Source organism: Polypterus senegalus, chromosome 17 (genome assembly GCF_016835505.1).
Source record: "Polypterus senegalus isolate Bchr_013 chromosome 17, ASM1683550v1, whole genome shotgun sequence".
In the NCBI taxonomy this organism is placed as follows: domain Eukaryota; kingdom Metazoa; phylum Chordata; class Cladistia; order Polypteriformes; family Polypteridae; genus Polypterus; species Polypterus senegalus.
In genome coordinates, this window is record NC_053170.1 from 18,883,759 (window position 1) to 18,902,003 (window position 18,245).

The 18,245-nt window shown below is 40.7% G+C and overlaps 1 protein-coding gene across 1 annotated transcript in view; it reads right to left on the reverse strand.

The window, feature by feature from the left end:
• The window catches only part of lasp1 (LIM and SH3 protein 1), a 64,310-nt gene that overhangs the window by 35,546 nt on the left and 10,519 nt on the right, over positions 1–18,245 (reverse strand). The gene's annotated exons all lie outside the window — the stretch shown is intronic.

Sequence of the window (18,245 nt, forward strand, 5' to 3'; positions counted from 1 at the left end):
TTTTTCCTCACATATCCCAATGATGTTTATGTCAAGTTGATCGGGATCTTTAAATTAGCCCTTTGTGAATGTGTGTGCGTGTGTGTTAGTAGTCCCTGTAATGGCCTAGCACCACGTCCAACATGGATCCCTGCTGTACACCCCGTGCTACTAAGACAGACTGACATTGATTTTGTGGGTTTGAGACTGTTTTGTTATGTTAATGTGGAAGCTTCATGCAGAAACAATCTTGAAATAAACTGGCATGACACATGTAGTCTGCCAAGAAAACGTACAAAGTGCCTTTAAATGGCAAGTTTAATCTAAAAGTGAACTTAATTATACTTAGTATTGAAGGAAAAAAGAATCCTCCCTTCTAAATGAGAGCCAAAGAGGAGTAACAATGTTATAGGAAGGCTTGATTTGCCTTTCACGCCTACATTCCAACCCAGGTTATAAAATACTTCTTTTTTTTTATTTTTTTATTTTTAAACCATAGAGGTGTTTTGTTTCATATTACATTTTTGGAAGCTCAAAATGCCGTAACACAGGAGGATAAACTGTAACAATACCCGAGTTCATGTGGACATTTTGCATCAACATCATCACACTTTGCATGTCAAGCAATTTCCTCCATACACACCCATTCCTTCTCTTGTCACTAGCCAGTAAACTGACACAACATATTTGGTTTATACAACCCTGGTTATGCAACGCTTAACCAAAGGTAGGAGTGCATGGTTTGTGTGTTGGTCTGAATACACAGAAAGTGTCATAATGTTGTGTGCTGAATAACTCACTCAGTCCAATAAATGACCAGAAACCAACCTGCGCAGTGCTGGCCGGCAGGGCCATTACACATTGGCTTGGAGTTCCATGACCTTTTTCACCAAACTGTGAGCAGCTGCTTTTATTTTTTAACAACTGTAAGGTGGCTCGTGACAAACTCAGTACTTTCTTAATCTGTTAATCCAAATGTTCAGAATCGTTCTTAGAGGTAGGCTGTTTTGAACAGATTACAGCTCTCTTTGTAAAAGCTCCATTGAGACTGATACAAACTGCACTTCACTATTGTTTGAACCCCATCATGACATGAAAACAATGGAATTGTAAAAATAATAGTAATTGAAGTTGAGATAAAGCTGCAAGGAAGGAGTGAAAATGTAAAAAAAAAAAAAAAAAGTAATTGAACATTTTGATAGATAAGACAGATAGATGAAAGGCACTATATAAAAGATAGACTGATATTATATTATTATTGCTATATAGAGAGGCTATTGTTAAACTGATTGTGCGTTTGACAGATGTTGAACTTAAATTGGGCCAGGCAACTGTTTTTAGGCAGGACGCTAATCAGGGTGCATAGTGCATACTGATGAACAGTCTGAGAGCTAATGTCACTTATACAAATGCCAAGGCTAATGACTGTGTAGCGCCATAGCTAGTAGATTACACAGGTTTTGTGCTCAGATTAACTGCTGTGTGTGTGTGCTGGTAAGAAGAAATACATTAACTAATTTGAGACTTTCAGGTAAGCATGTCACTGTATTTAGCCATGTGGTAATGATAAGACCGTCAACAAGTTTTCAGATGTCTTTTTTTCACATGATGCAGCTCTTTCTTTATACAAGTGCTGTTGTGCTTTTTACCAGAACGTTTTCAATAAAATTACCTCATAGGATCACTGTATAAAAGAGAGAATTTCAGAGCACTTTTCTTTGACACCATTATTAAGCTTGCCATCTACTACAGCTTCCCAGTGTTAATGGACATCATGTTGTATCTGCTCGATGTTATGTCTAAGTTATATTTTATTGTTGGTTTTGAGTTCTTTCTCATCTATCTCTTGTTAATTTCATATGTGGTTGTGTAATTGTTTACGGTCCCTTTGAATGTAGTCAAGTTCTTTGTGGGTGGCACCCCAGGGGGCAGGGCCACTCTGACATCACCATTTCTGAGCCCTCCCTCAGGCTATGTAAACTAGCTGAGAAGGCTCAGAAAGTGGGCATCATTTGTTGGGAGTTTTCTAGAAATATGACTGTTTCTTGTTGGAGTTTCTGGATCGATGCGTGGATGGATAGACATATATGAAAGGAACTATAAAACAAAGTTTTAGAGAGATACATTGATAGTACTTCGATTGCTCCAAAGGGGAAATTTGGTTTGTACAAAATCTTAATGAATAAATACCATAACAAATAAATATACTTCAGAATCAATAAAAAGAAAGAAAATATCTGACTTGGCCAAAACCAAAAAGAGCAGTGCCAGTGACGAACTCTACAGTACAAGCGTATTGCTGTTGGCATGAAGGCGCTCCTGACACACATCTGCTGAAGAGCTCCCGGACTAAAAGTCCTCAGTGCTAGAGTGTCAGAGAGATGTTGTGCAGCATTTTGGCCATCAGTTGTACCGTCATCACCTTTTAATCTTAACAGTATGAACAAGACAATCGCAGCTCATTCAAAACGGGATTCTTGCAGTTTCTCTATTTTTATCTGTTTTAAAATTTGTTACAAGAGGTCACAAGCAATTTTATTTATACACATACGGTGGTTTTGTCAAGGGTTATTCTATTGCACAGATTATGCGATATTTGGCATTTATCACAGTCTTGTACAGTCCAGTAACCAGTTTATTCATACGTATCAAACTCTAGGGCAATCATTTTAGTTTTATTCCTCAGCTAGCAAAATACCCATGCTTCGCAGCGACGAAGTACTTCCTTAAAATTTTTATTAAGAAGAAAATTAAACCTTTTTAAACTGAGGGAAAATATACCAATAATTATTTGTTAAGGATCTCTTTGTATACCACATTGTGAGTTCGGCCCTCCGGTTGTAATATGACCAAGCTGTGCATTGAGCTTACTCTTGAGCATGCAACGTACAGTTGGCCATATGAACAGTAATCTTGTTTCAAATCTCACAGCTTGGATTGCTGCTGTCATAATCGGATTGAGTTTCATGGTTTGTTTCAATTACGACAGTATTTGTAGGACTTGTGTTGAAGAGACATTCGGTATCTGTCAAGCGTTGTAAGTATATAACTGGTTTCATCGATAACTTCACATCCAGCTTTTGAGAGTTTAAACATTCATAAATATCAAAGTGCCCACTACTAAAATCGTCACCTGTGAACCTTAGATGTTTAAGAGGCATTGGCAGTTGTCGAAAGGTGTAAAATATTTGGCCATTTCGGTACACTTGAAAGCGACAACCGAACAATTCAGCGGCAGCCATCAACTCACATGCAGATGCATAGGTGAAGGGCTTAAGCATTTCACTCTTCTAGTGCTCCTGTGTAGTATAATTATCTCCTGTACCGTCATCAGTCCACACCTTGAACCTGTCCCAGTCATTCACTACATAAGACACAATGTTTCTCCAGATATCAAGAGTGAGCCTGATATGGCCGTGCAATATGTAACACAGAGAATGGAAAAGATAGGTGCCATCTCCGGGCATGGAAACCACTCGGTAAGTGACAGTTCTTTGATCGATGGTGATCACCTCGATAGACATGTTAATGGGGGTACGGTTGGAAAGATAAAGGAAATGGGTACCTGAACAATGTAAAGTAAGTCTAAAATACCTACACAATAACTATAATCGTAATAAATGAACAATAAAATAGCGGAGAAACCGCGGATTAAATAAAAAGGCTGTAGTTATCACCAGGAAGACGTGAATCCCGTAGCGTAGCAAGGAAGGGAATGTAGAGACTAGAGTGATGGACGGCCTTATATAGGCTGGCAGCCAACAACGTGGGAGGCGTTGGGATGGGGGACCCAATGCCATCTCACACGGTGACTGAGCTGCAGACTATGGACGTATATATGTACGTAAGTAGGATTCAGTTAGCGTTGGGAACCCACGTACCAAATTTCTTGAAGATGGGCCCATAAGTAACAAAGACCGTTGAAAAGTTCAATATGGCGGCCGACAGTGGCATTATACCATCGAAATAAGTACATACATTGGTTTCGGTTAGCGCAGGGAAGCCGACTACCAAATTTCGTGAAGATGGGGCCATAAATAAGAAAGTTCAACATGGCGGACGTTGTCGACCGTTATGACCGGTATGTGTAGAATTTCTAAATGAAACCTGCTTAACTTTTGTAAGTAAGCTGTAAGGAATGAGCCTTCCAAATTTCAGCCTTCTACCTACACGGGAAGTTGGAGAATTAGTGATGAGTGAGTTAGTGAGTCAGTGAGGGCTTTGCCTTTTATTAGTATAGATTACTATTAACACACAAAATATGTTACTCTTGAAGAGGATCATCTAACTATTAATGTCATAAATACACCAGGGGAACATTTTATTTAGTTAGTTTTGCTCATAGCACAGATAATCAAACTGTTAACTTTACAGCTAAAATAATTCCAATTCTTAATTTACAGAGCTATAGGTAAAACTGGACATATTTGTGAGAGGTGCAAAAGCATCTGCCTTTTAAACACAGTTTATACTTTCAACACCAAGCATTTGACTTCTTAGCAGGGTACCAGAGGCAGCAGCCAAGTCCTGAACAACACTCATTGCAAAACTTCTTTACAATGAAATGAGAGCATTTCATTACATTCGGCAGAACTATAGTCCTGGACGTCCTCTAGAGTTGAAGCAGCCTTAAGTCATACACACTGCAGACGTACACCTAGCAAGAGACACTCTACAAAGAAATACAAAATTCATCAAAAAGTAAAGCGTGTTCATTTAAGCTCTGAACACACTCCTTGGGCTGCGTGGGGTATAAATCAGGACTGACGCCTTTCTTGAACATTTCAATTAATAAAAAAAAAAAAATGCTTATGCATACTCTATTACATTTCCATTAATTTTCTTAGCAGATGCATTAATCTAAAGTGACTTACATAACAGGTCACCATAATTGAGTATGCATCAGTCTTGGGGACTGCTTAGGAACAAGGGTACAAAATTACTAATTACACTTCCTCAGTAACAAAAAAAACCTAACAGACGATATTAGCAAGACAGACGATCATCGAACCAGAGTCTTCAAAAGCTTCCTAAAAACAACGAGGGAGTCAGAATTTTAAATGAGGGTGGGCAGCTAGGAGGTACACATGACGTGTCTGGATTGAAATGGTATCACCAGACGCCATCTTCTAATAACAACTTCAGACAGCAAGATGTTACTAGAAGCACTTTTCTCATGTACTTTGCCTTATTATACTCTTAAAGCTCAATTTACTGCAATTAGAGATTGATGGTGCAGTAGTTAGTTAGTTCCACATTCTTGAATCTGATTCCCATGCCCAGTCATGAACTGTGTAGAATCTGCATGCACTTACTGCATTTCAGTGGGCTCTCTTTCCACCCGTTTTGATCTCATGTCCTAAAAACTTGGGTGTTCGGTGGGCCGCTAACTCTGATTTGGCCCAGTGGTTATGTGCATATTAGCGGCGCCTCATTCACAGTTAGTTCTTGACCTGAGCCAATACTGCTGAGACATGCTCCGACACTCCACAACCTTGAATTTGATTAACTGGATTTGACAATGTTGTGTCATCAAAAAAATTATTTTAACACAACTACTGTCTTTTACGGTTTTGTTTTTGCAAAGTTATGTTAAATTATGTATGAAATCCACAGGTTTGTGGAAATTTTATTGCTTAACAAAGCAGCTTTTCCCAATTGTTCAATTTATGTTTGAATACAGAACACAAGACAAATTAACAACAAGAACATGTAAAGACTCGGGACAAAACAGTACACAGTATGACGTCTCATGCTGCATTCATATAGCAACAGTGCTTTTGGATGTTCACGTCAAGGTATTCCCTGTTAGCAGCAGGACTGAATATACACTGCCTGGCTGAAATGCCAAATTTCCTGCAGCGTCAGTCAGCATGCTGAGGAGAAGTAAGAAGGAAGCCAAAAAATTTGGCTAATAAATTAGTGCTGCAGCCAAGAATAAAGGATAATGAGTACTATGAGTAAAGCTTTTGTGTGAATTTATCTGAATATTACTCATAGATTTCGTATTCCCTTGAGTAATAATGGTATCAGTTCAGCATACATTTAAAAGTGAAGTTTAAGATCATTAAATGTAATACAATTTTTCAAAGGGTGGCATGGCGGTGCAGTGGTAGTGCTGCTGTTTCGCATGTCCCAAGTCTCCCCTGCATAGAGTTTGCATGTTGTCTCCCTGTACGCGTTCGTTTCTTCAGAATGCTCCAGTTTCCTCCCATTGTCCAAAGACCTACAGGTTAGGTGAGCTGGCTATGCTAAACTGGCCCTAATGGGTGTTTGGCATACGGGTGTGTGTTCCTCCTACAAGTGTCCAAAGTTTGTTTCTGCCTTGCGCCCTATGCCAGCTGGGACAGGCCCCAACTCAACCGGGATGCTGGTCTGGAGTAATTGAGTTAGCAAATGAGGTGACATCACCATTTTTCAAAATCTTGTAGTTTAGTTTTAATTGTTTGTGCAATTAATAACAACCACCAATAAACAATGCAAAATGGAAATACTGTATTTCTACTAGTTCTGTACTATATGGCAACACTAATGTTTCCACAAAGGTCATCTCCAAGTGTGATCCTACCAAAATATATATTTTTTTGTAATTAAAATTTGAAGGATTTTGGATACGACCAAATCCCAGTTCATACAGCTGAGAAAGTCTAATTATGCATATGGAACATGCTCAACTGCAGTTCGAATAACTCAGGGTCTTATCACTTCCCCATTATATAATGTGTTCATTTAACGTACAGATGTACAATATATCCTGCCAAGCACATATCTGCATTAAGAAGCTGTTCTGGCAATGTGCAGTGACTAAAATAATTGAATTTTACAACCTCAAAGTTTAAGATGTAGGGGTGGAATGTGACTTGTCCTCCACCTAATGGAGGTGGTGTGTCCTAAAAGTGGCAAGCCAGGAAATTTAGGGAGGTTGGGGGCTGCAAAGACTGGAGTCAGCTTTATCTGCATATTATTGTCAAAAATGGAAAAGCATATTCCAACGTAATTTTTTTTATTCTTATCACAAAGTGCTGCAATAACACTTTCCTAGAATTTTAGCAACAGATGGAGCAAAGAGGATTCACCTGAGGCCATTGCAGTGTCACATGAAATAATAAAAGTGTTCGTTGTACCAGAAACATCCAGGCTTGAAATCACAAGGCTTAAGTCTTTTATTTGTAAAAGTCTAATGGGAACACAAAAAGAAACACACACATACATACATACACACACAACATATATATATATGTATGAATATATATATATATATATATATATATATATATATATGTGTAATATATATATATATATACAGTGCATCCGGAAAGTATTCACAGCGCATCACTTTTTCCACATTTTGTTATGTTACAGCCTTATTCCAAAATGGATTAAATTAATTTTTTTCCTCAGAATTCTACACACAACACCCCATAATGACAACGTGAAAAAAGTTTACTTGAGGTTTTTGCAAATTTATTCAAAATAAGAAAACTGAGAAATCCCATGTACATAAGTATTCACAGCCTTTGCTCAATACTTTGTCGATGCACCTTTGGCAGCAATTCCAGCCTCAAGTCTTTTTGAATATGATGCCACAAGCTTGGCACACCTATCCTTGGCCAGTTTCGCCCATTCCTCTTTGCAGCACCTCTCAAGCTCCATCAGGTTGGATGGTAAGCGTCGGCGCACAGCCATTTTAAGATCTCTCCAGAGATGTTCAATCGGATTCAAGTCTGGGCCACTCAAGGACATTCACAGAGTTGTCCTGAAGCCACTCCTTTGATATCTTGGCTGTGTGCTTAGGGTTGTTGTCCTGCTGAATGATGAACTGTCGCCCCAGTATGAGGTCACGAGCGCTCTGGAGCAGGTCTTCATCCAGGATGTCTCTGTACATTGCTGCAGTCATCTTTCCCTTTATCCTGACTAGTCCCCCAGTCCCTGCTGCTGAAAAACATCCCCATGGCATGATGCTGCCACCACCATGCTTCACTGTTTCCTCCAAACGTGACGCCTGGCATTCACACCAAAGAGTTCGATCTTTGTCTAATCAGACCAGAGAATTTTGTTTCTCATGGTCTGAGAGTCCTTCAGGTGCCTTTTGGCAAACTCCAGGCGGGCTGCCATGTGCCTTTTACTAAGGAGTGGCTTCAGTCTGGCCAATCTACCATACAGGCCTGATTGGTGGATTGCTGCAGAGATGGTTGTCCTTCTTGAAGGCTCTCCTCTCTCCACAGAGGACCTCTAGAGCTCTGACAGAATGACCATCGGGTTCTTGGTCACCTCCCTGACTAAGGCCCTTCTCCCCCGATTGCTCAGTTTAGATGGCCGGCCAGCTGTTGGAAGAGTCCTAGTGGTTTCGAACTTCTTCCACTTACAGATGATGGAGGCCACTGTGCTCATTGGGACCTTCAAAGCAGCAGAAATTTTTCTGTACCCTTCCCCAGATTTGTGCCTCGAGACAATCCTGTCTCGGAGGTCTACAAGACTTCATGCTTGGTTTGTGCTCTGACATGAACTGTCAACTGTGGGACCTTCTATAGACAGGTGTGTGCCTTTCCAAATCGTGTCCAATCAACTGAATTTACCACAGGTGGACTCCAATTAAGCTGCAGAAACATCTCAAGGATGATCAGGGGAAACAGGATGCACCTGAGCTCAATTTGGAGCTTCATGGCAAAGGCTGTGAATACTTATGTACATGTGCTTTCTCAATTTTTTATTTTTAATAAATTTGCAAAAACCTCAAGTAAACTTTTTTCACGTTGTCATTATGGGGCGTTGTGTGTAGAATTCTGAGAAAAAAAATGAATTTAATTCATTTTGGAATAAGGCTGTAACATAACAAAATGTGGAAAAAGTGATGTGCCGTGAATACTTTCCGGATGCACTGTATATATACACACATAAATACTGTACATACACACATACATACATATTCATAAATATACATATACATATATATACATACATACATACATATTCATACATATATACATACACACGCGCACATAAACACACACATGCACATATATATATTGTGATGGATGCCAGGACCATTACCCAGCTGGGACACCAGCCACATGGAAGGACCAAGGCAGACAGCACGATTGAGACATTATGCTAGAGGTCACCCTCTCTAGGCTGCAGCGGCACCATGGATTCCCGCAGGGAATGCTGGGATTTGGAGTCTAGAGCAGCCCTGCTGGGTTCCATGGATACCGCCGGGGATGCTGCAGAGATAATGGAGCGCTTTTTAGGCAGCGTTTCTGCCACACCTGGAAGTGGTACTGGAATAAGGTCATGGAACACCTGGAGCCATTCTGGGTGTGTTATAGAAGGAGTCAGCTCGCTCCAGTTTAGAAGGCAGAGTCGGGAGGAGGTGGACAAAGTTTGCTGGAGGGGGAGTGGAGACAGAGAGAAAGAGGCCTGAAGAAAAGAAGGGACTGTGTTATTTGATGCTTGTACTGTGCAGTATTGGGGGTATCAAAAGAAAAGCTCTTCTCCACTTAAATAAAGGCATGCTGTTTGTTAAGACTGGGCTCTGTGTCTGTTGTGTCCGGGGTTTGGGGGGCTGTACACACGCTGGTGGTCTACAATATTATATTATAATATACAGGTATATATAAAAATGGACACAAATCTAAAAGTTAGCCTTGTATTAGGGTATTTTTATTATTTTTTTATCCCAACAATTTTCCTTTATGCTCTTGACAAAACCACTACATAAATATAAAGAATTATCATTATAATTATTTTTTTTTTTCTTTTTTAAACACACTGCGGCTCCATCGCTTTATTAGCCCCAGATCAGACTCTTGTTTTCTCCTCCTCTATTTCCATTTGGGCACATCTTCCTTTAATGTAGCAGACAGATGGAAGGACAGTCACACAGATGGCAACCTAGAGATCTCTCTAACCCAGCATGCATTTCAGTGAAGACAAAGATTTATATGACCATACCTAACCAAGACAGACAGATAGATAAGAAAGGTACTATATAATAGAAACTGTATATTACAGAGAACTATATAATAATAAAATGAATTGTTACTTCCCAAATTGCTAATCTACATGCACAGCAAGGCTTGGCAGCATAAATCCTACTTCCCTTTTCTTCTCAGGCCACAATGTAGTGCTTGCACTTGGAAGATGAATTTCATGCACCTTTTCAGTAGCAAATTGGGAGGCCAAGGATGAGAATTCCGGAAAAATCCAACATTATTAGAAGCCCTTTCAAACCATCAAAGTCACAAATGCCATACTAGGCTTAGTACATCATCTGAGCCGTGTTAGCTTTTCTCAGGCCTACTGTCATAGGGGAGTCCACGGAGTTGTTCAACAGCTCGCGGCTTAAGCCTATGTCACCTTACCCAACTTTTTGTTGTGGGCCATGCACAGTTGCTGATCTCATCGCTGTACCAGGTCAAATTACTCAAGTGAAAATCGCAGCCCAATGTCCTATTTACCGATTGAGTGCCAATCTTCCAGCACAGTTGTGCTTGCCCCCTTTTCCTGACAGCCAATAGTGTGTTGCCTGTCGGAGCAGCGCTTTACAGAACTTTAACAGCTACAGCGAGTTCTGTGGCAATCTCTGCCCTTAATTTCTTTCTTTCCAATTCTGTGGCATATTAACTACAAGGCATCAGACAGACAAAGCACACACACGTGTTCCTTATCCCTCGCCACCACACTCTATGCATTGCACTCATTGGTTCATTTGGCTGTCAGCTCTCCTGTGCACACAGTCTGCCCCTGCGGCTAACAAGAAAATCAAACCTGTTTGAGTTTATTCTAGCCAGTCACAGATCAGTTGGACTCAGTCGCTGAGCATGTCACATCAGACAATTGACTTCACAGAGGTGCACCGCTGGCTGGCCAAGTTTATGTAAATGAAGGATATGATGGAAAAAAATAAAAAATAATGGCTGGAAATGTTGTCTAATGATACATGGCCTTTACAATCTCTTTGCTCTTCCCTACTAACTTTCATTCTTCCATCCTCTTCAGAGGACTCAGGATTGTGAGGCACAGACAATTTTTGGCAGCTGCCTCACTATTTGTTCATGTATTTTTTGTAAAAGATGCATCACTCCCGTTTCGTACTGTATAACCATACAGCTGTACTCGGACACTGGAGTAGCACCGCTGGATTGAGGCGCAGCTACAAAAAACAATAATTACACTGTGAGCTTATTCAAAGGTAAAAGATGTGCAAAATGTAATCTATGCTCTGACTTAAATAAAAAAGTGGCACTCATTTCCACTCAAAAAATCTGAAAAAAAGGGGATGTGCAAACCCTCAAAAGGCCAATGTGTACAAAATTGAAAAGTCTAAGCAAGAACAAAAACTGTTACATACTTCAGATTGTAACTACTTATGCCATATTTTTTACTTTTTTAACATTGGTTGGTTTTGATCACAAGTGGAACGATGGCACAGTCTTGTCTCACAGATGTAGAGTTTCCTCTACGTTGCTCTGGTTTCCTCCCATAGTCCAAAGACAAGAAGGTCAGGCGAACTGGCGGTGCTAAATTGGCTCTAATGTGTGGCATGCAATGGGCTGATGCCCTGCCCAGGTACTCTTCCTGCATTGCGCTCCTAGGACTTCTGGGACAGGCCCCTGCTGCCCCACAACTCCACCCTAGATAGGCAGGTTAAGAAGATGGGTGGACGGATAGTTTTAATCACATGGATCTAACAAGACAGCATGGTGGCCCAATGTTAACACTACTGGCTCGCACATGCAGCATTTTGTGGAGTTTGCCCGAGTTTGTGTGTTCTCCCCGTGTCTGAGGAGTTTATTTCAAGTTTCTCAGATTTTCCTCCCATCTCCACAAACATGAACTGGTTAACTGACTCTAAATCAGTGGTTCCTAACATTTTTTTTGGCCATGCCCCACCTAGGCCTCTCTAAAATCATGATGTCCCCAACTGTAACATATACCTTATTCTTATCTTTCAAAAAGTGAACTCCTACTCACGTGGAGGAAGCCCATAATATCATTAATTTGGTCTAAACAAGCTTCCAAAGAACATGGAAACAAAAAAGGGAAAGGAGAGTTGAAGTACTGACAAAGAAATCACTAAGGAATTGTTATATGAAAATACAGCAAATACAGTTTTGAAAACATATAATAAGAGACGTTATATTCATAAATATAAAATAACTTTAATGACAGCTTTTTCTGAAATATTTTGATCATTTTAGATTTTTGTTATATTGCAAAATTTTATAATCATTGTTACAATTCAGATTATTTTAATGGTAAAAACGATTTGTAAGTAGAAAAACCCAAGCCGGTTGTAAAATCATAAATTAAAGGGTTCTTCCCCATCCCTTCTATGTTTATATAAATAAATAAATGTCTCTGTAAAAAATAAAAATGAGTGTATTTTTTTTTTCTATCATTTTTAACAGTGAATTTCTGTTTTTTCAATTTTATAAATTGTTTACCGTACCTCAATTCTCAAATTGCACCCCACGTTGGGAATCACTGCTCTAAATTGTCCCATTTGGCGCGGGTAGGTGTGTGAGTGGGTCCTACAATGAACTGCTGCCCCTTCCAGGGCTGTTATCTGCCATGCAGTTGGTGCCATTCGGCTTTCCACTGGCTTGCAGCAACAAGACGTTTGATTAAGCGGTCTTGTGAACGTTACGTTCTAACAGGAGCTGCTCAGTTCTGACCCTGCAGGTTTACCAGAATTGCTCCTTTGTCCTTTCTTCATTCCACGGCAGGAGCTCCTAGAGTTACTTTACTGGTGTGAGAAGTCTAGCTCAAGTAAACTAAAACAGGACAAAAGATTTCAAGAGGTTAAAAAGCTGCCGATAAGATTCACCAACTATAAATCATTCATTTTAATGGCATGGAAAGCACATCCAACAGTGTTAAGCATGCAAAGGGAGGAAATACAACACAAAGCATTTGAAGAGGTCAATAAGAAACGTGAAACAGGATACAACAACATATACAATGCTCTTGGTTACGGACATATTGCGCGGGGGCATTTTCCCTGCAAGTGGAAAAGAAGCAGAAACTCGAGAGGGGGAATTTTAGTTTCCAGGACTCAGTTCTGCAGTACAGAAGGGGCTAAAGCAAGTTACATTAAAATGGCCTAATCGGGCAGATAAAGAAGGGTGTGGCTCAGCTATTGTTTCATTACAAACTTGGCTCCAGTTTTTACTTTCAATTCCTTCTTTATTGAGTGAAGGCAGACACTAGGCCACCGCATTCTTGAAAAGAATCTGTTTGTGTAAGCAACGAAGATTTTGTGCTACATATTTTCTGCCTTTGTGGTAACCTATGCTTTATACAACCAAAAAAAAAAAAAAAAGTGTAGTAAGTACTTTTACAGGTTTAACATGCTAATGCAGGAAGAGCAAAGTGTGATCAGGTTATTCATTTTGCCTGCACCAACCCACCTTCTGCGTCACAAGAATGCATATAGGGGCTCCTGATGATCACAGTGCCTGGGGTGTAAAATGCAGCCTGCAGTTCAAAGTACAATTTTCAGTGTTGCACAAACCAAGGCTTCTGACACCCAGATAGCAAAACCACACTTCCTCAAATATCTATTTATACGAAGAGCAAACACAGCCACCAGAAGCGCACCTTTGCTCTCAGTGACTGCCGTACAGTGCGGCCGAGCCCTCCTCCCATTTTAAGAAAAAGCATCACCAGGCCCCAACTTCAGTGTGTGTCTGGAAAAGTTTCTATGTCAGATCAGACATAAGGGCCTCTGGGAGATCATTACAAGTCCTGGAATTTACGGAATTTCCCTCCAAACTTTCCCCCATAGGACCAGAAGATGCCTCTTCTCCCACTTTATGATAAAAGATAAACAGTACTGATAAACTTTACTTAGGCCAGGGGTAAGAAAGAGGAACTGCACAGTGCAGTAATTAAAAAGTTCAGAGAGCAACAACCACTGGAAAAAGATTAGCAAAGCCAAAGCCAACTGAAAAGAATTCCCACAGAGCAAGACGCCAACAGAAAAACACAGACGGTCATACAGCGCAAGAACCACTGCAAAGGTCCTCAGTCTAAAAGTGTCGAGCAAAATCAAAATGTCACACCCACGTTGAGAATAAGAACCACTGGAAATCTCAAACCAGTCACAAAGGGTGTGAACCAATGCTGCTTGGAGCTTATTTGGAGCCCCTGGGGGAAAGCTGAGGATTTGGGTGTCCGGAGTGCGCCCCTTCAGTTACATAAACACCCCCCTCTGTCTACATACCACGCACGCAGCTTATGGAAGTTGGTGGGCTTTAAGTTTTCTGTTTTATTTTTTGGTTTGGGTGCTCCACGCAGCTTAACGCTTCTGATGATAACAACTGCTAGAAAATGCTCAGACAGCAAAAAACACATGGAAAATTAAAAGTAACACAACTTCTCAACCCTGCTTGATCCAACTCAGAGTGACAGGGTGTCCGAGTTTATCCTGCTGGCATTTTACAAAAGACAGGAATCAACTGGAGGGGCTCCAGTCCAACAGAGGGGATACCCATTCAGACACCAACACGGGGCCAACAAGGCAAACAGAAATGTCTTTGCCATCTGGGAGAAAACCACACAGAGACACAGGGAGAACATGCAGGGTTCAAGTACACAGAAACTGGGAGGTGGGATAACCAACCTCCTGACGTACTGCTTCTGCTGGGTTGCACTCTTGATATTTGCTTGGATATTGCCGGAAAATGTTGGTAGAATTTTATCTTACATCTTTGCCCAAGTGCTTCACTATTGGTTACACGTATTGTCATATTGTTTTTTAAACAAAAGACCATTCACCTGCGCTTTCAACAGTGCTTAAAATGTATTTAAATATTTAGTATTTACTGTGTCTATAACCAGGGCTGTGGAGTCGGTAGATAAATCCTTCGACTAAGACACCTTAGTGTCTGGTACTTCTGACTCCGACTCCTCTGTATGTAACTTGCTAATATATTTTCCATGTTGATTAAAGGAAGGCAACATGCACGTCATTTAAGCACAGAACTACTGGCTGGGGAAGCTGACTCTCTCTACCGTATTGGCCAGTTTGAACAAAAGACAAGAACCCTGAACACACACCAGGCCATAGCACACACCTCCACCTACATCATTACACCTGTTTACACTCAAATGAACTTGTTAAACACATTATATGTGAAGTAAAATGAAAACGCTTTTTGTAATGTACCATAATCCAGATTACAATATGTGAATGTCAGGTTGTATAATAGCCCAGCTGAACTTCACACTAGTAGTAATACAACTATGCACTGGGCTTTATTCTTACATCTTACCACCACCTACTCAAAGCACCAACATTGATGGACTGAAAGCCAGACGTCTACGTGACCATCATCATCAGGTCCTTCCATGAAAACCCTAAATACAAAGAGGACTCTTTGATTTATGTTAGGTAGATTGCCCAGAGGGGACTGGGCAGTCTCTTGGTCTGGAACCCCTACAGATTTTATTTTTTTCTCCAGCCTTTGGAGTTTTTTTTTGTTTTTTCTGTCCACCCTGGCCCTGTTAATTAATGTTGACTTATGTTTATTTTTTACTGTGTCTTCTATTTTTCTATTCATTTTGTAAAGCCCTTTGAGCTACATTTTTTTGTATGAATATGTGCTATATAAATAAATGTTGATTGATTGATTGATTAGATAAGTACTTAATTATGACTATTGTTTGTGAAATGGGACATTTGAACTTGCTGCAATTTTTTTTTTCATTACAATTTGAATTTATCAGGTACATTTTTGCCGACTCCGACTTCAGGTACCCAAAATTGTCTTCGACTCCGACTCCACAGCCCTGTCTATGACTAATAAAGGCCATTTTACATTACATGACTTGTCTAGCGATCTGCGCCAGCAATCAGAAGGTTGCTGGTTTGAATTTTGCAAACGCCAGAAGCGACTCCACTCCGCCGGGCCCTTGAGGAAGGCCCTTAACCCGTAATTGCGCCGTCCCGGGTATGACGTTAATCTGCATCCAGCCCTGCAAGCAGGTCCTCCAAATTACAGGGAAAACTTGGGATGGGTGGCAGGACTGGCATTCCAGCTGCCATAATAAACCTCACACTGTTCCAAGTGAGGTGCTGAGGTGTCACCCACTGCACTCTGGGCCAAATCCAGGTGGACTGTCATGTGGTGGGTGCAGCGGCAACACGCTATCAGCGCCTGCTCCCAAACTCACTCTCGTGGGCAGTCAGAGTACACTCCTGAGACCACAGTCATCATCATAATAATCATAATAATAAATAATACTTTTTATTTACATAGTGCCTTTCCCATGCTCAAGGAGCTTAAGATACAAATAGCCTCTGCATAGAACAACAAACAAACACACACAGGACATACAAAAGCATTAAATAGAATAAAAGAAAGAATATACAAGAGTAAAATATTAAATGCCTGAACAAATCACACGATTTGTGATATAACACACACACACGCACACACACATATTATCCTGAGCATCTGGACAGAAAGGACGAGGGGGGCAGAATGTCAGTTAAGTTAAAAACCTTCCTGAACAGATGAGTTTAAAATTGTTTTTTAAAAGAATGAATGGAGTCATTCAGGAGGTCATTCTAAAGTGTGGGCGCTATACAGCTGAAGGCCCTGCCACCCAGGGGGTTGTGTGGGGCACAACAAGATTGCCAGAATCAGAGGACCTTAGTGGATGAACAGGAGTACAGTGATGGAGACGGTCACTGATGTAGTCCGCTGCAAGGCCATTTAAAGCATCACAGGTTAATAATAGAATTTTATAGTCAATTTTGTAAGACACAGGAAGCCGGTGAAGGCAGGATGTGTGTGATGTGCTCACTGCGGCTGGTTTGTGTAAGGACTGTTGCAGCCGAGTTCTGAATTAACTGGAGATGCGATATAAGATTTGAAGGGGCATGCTGCCATGCCTAGCGACTCACTCCAAAGAAACAAACAGGTCTGATTTTTTCTTACGTTGCAGAGGCAAGAGCTGACAAGCAATGTAGTAAAATGTTACCCAGAAATACAACACATATACTGCATTATTGAGGAATGGAGAACGTGGGTGTTTTGGATCTTTCAAGCATAGGAGACTCATCTGTCTGATGTCTTGTGTTTTATGTACCACAATAGAACAGAAGGGGGGACACCAAGATTTTTGCTGAACTCGCCATACCTGTAAATTTTCATATTGGTACATTATTGGGGAAACGCTGCAATACTTTTGAAATGTCAACCTGTGCTGGAAAGCCCGGGTCAGAGTCGTCTAATTTGCAATGCCTGGTGATTGCTAGTCGTGTAATATGATGCGCTCTAGTTACCGCAGTCACAAAGTCCGACAGCCCTTCTAACTACAAGTCATGTAATGCGACATCAGTTTATCTAAAGAGAAAACAATTGCAAGCTAAACTGCATTTCCTTCAGTGGCCCACCAAACAGATAAACCCATGGGTTAGGTCATGGGGGCCACCAGCCTGATACATGGCGTGTTTGCGCTAACACCCACAGATCCACATCATCTGCAGAAACAAAAAACAATCAGACACATGGAAGGCATTCAGACTTTACACAAGAAGATATATGTGCCTGGCCGCCCACTAAGGTCCTCTGATTCTGGTAATCTTGTTGTGCCCCACACTAATCTACACTCCATGGGTGACAGCAGGGCCTTCAGCTGTATGGCGAGCGCCCAGACTCTGGAATGACCTACCGAAATTAATCAGGCCAGCTGACTCCATGAATTCTTTTAAAAAAAACAACTCAAAACTCATCTGTTCAGGAAGGCTTTTAGCTCTACCTGACTTTATTACCCTTCTCTCAGCTTACCTCTCTGTCAAGATGCTCATGTAACCGTTATGTGTGTGTGTGTGCTGGACTATCAATTATGTTGTCTGTTAGGCTTTCTCTGAACTTACTGTCTTAATCTTCTTTATTGATTTATTTGGTTTGTACAATGCTATACACTGTATACCCTGCCGTTCTTTCTTATATTCTGTAAGTGCCTTTGGCATGGGAAAGGCGCTATATAAATAATAATAATAATACATTTTAAGAACTGACCAGTCGTGAAATGCAAACCTGGGGCACTGACACCATGAGGCATCAGTGTTAACCATTGCATCATTTTGGCATCCTCTTTAAAATCAGAGATTTTTCAAAACTTTAGCCACTTACAACTATGACAGACAGACAGCCAGCCAGACAGACAGACAGACAGACAGACAGACAGCCAGCCAGATAGATAGATAGATAGATAGATGTGAAAGGTGCTATATAATAGATAGATAGATA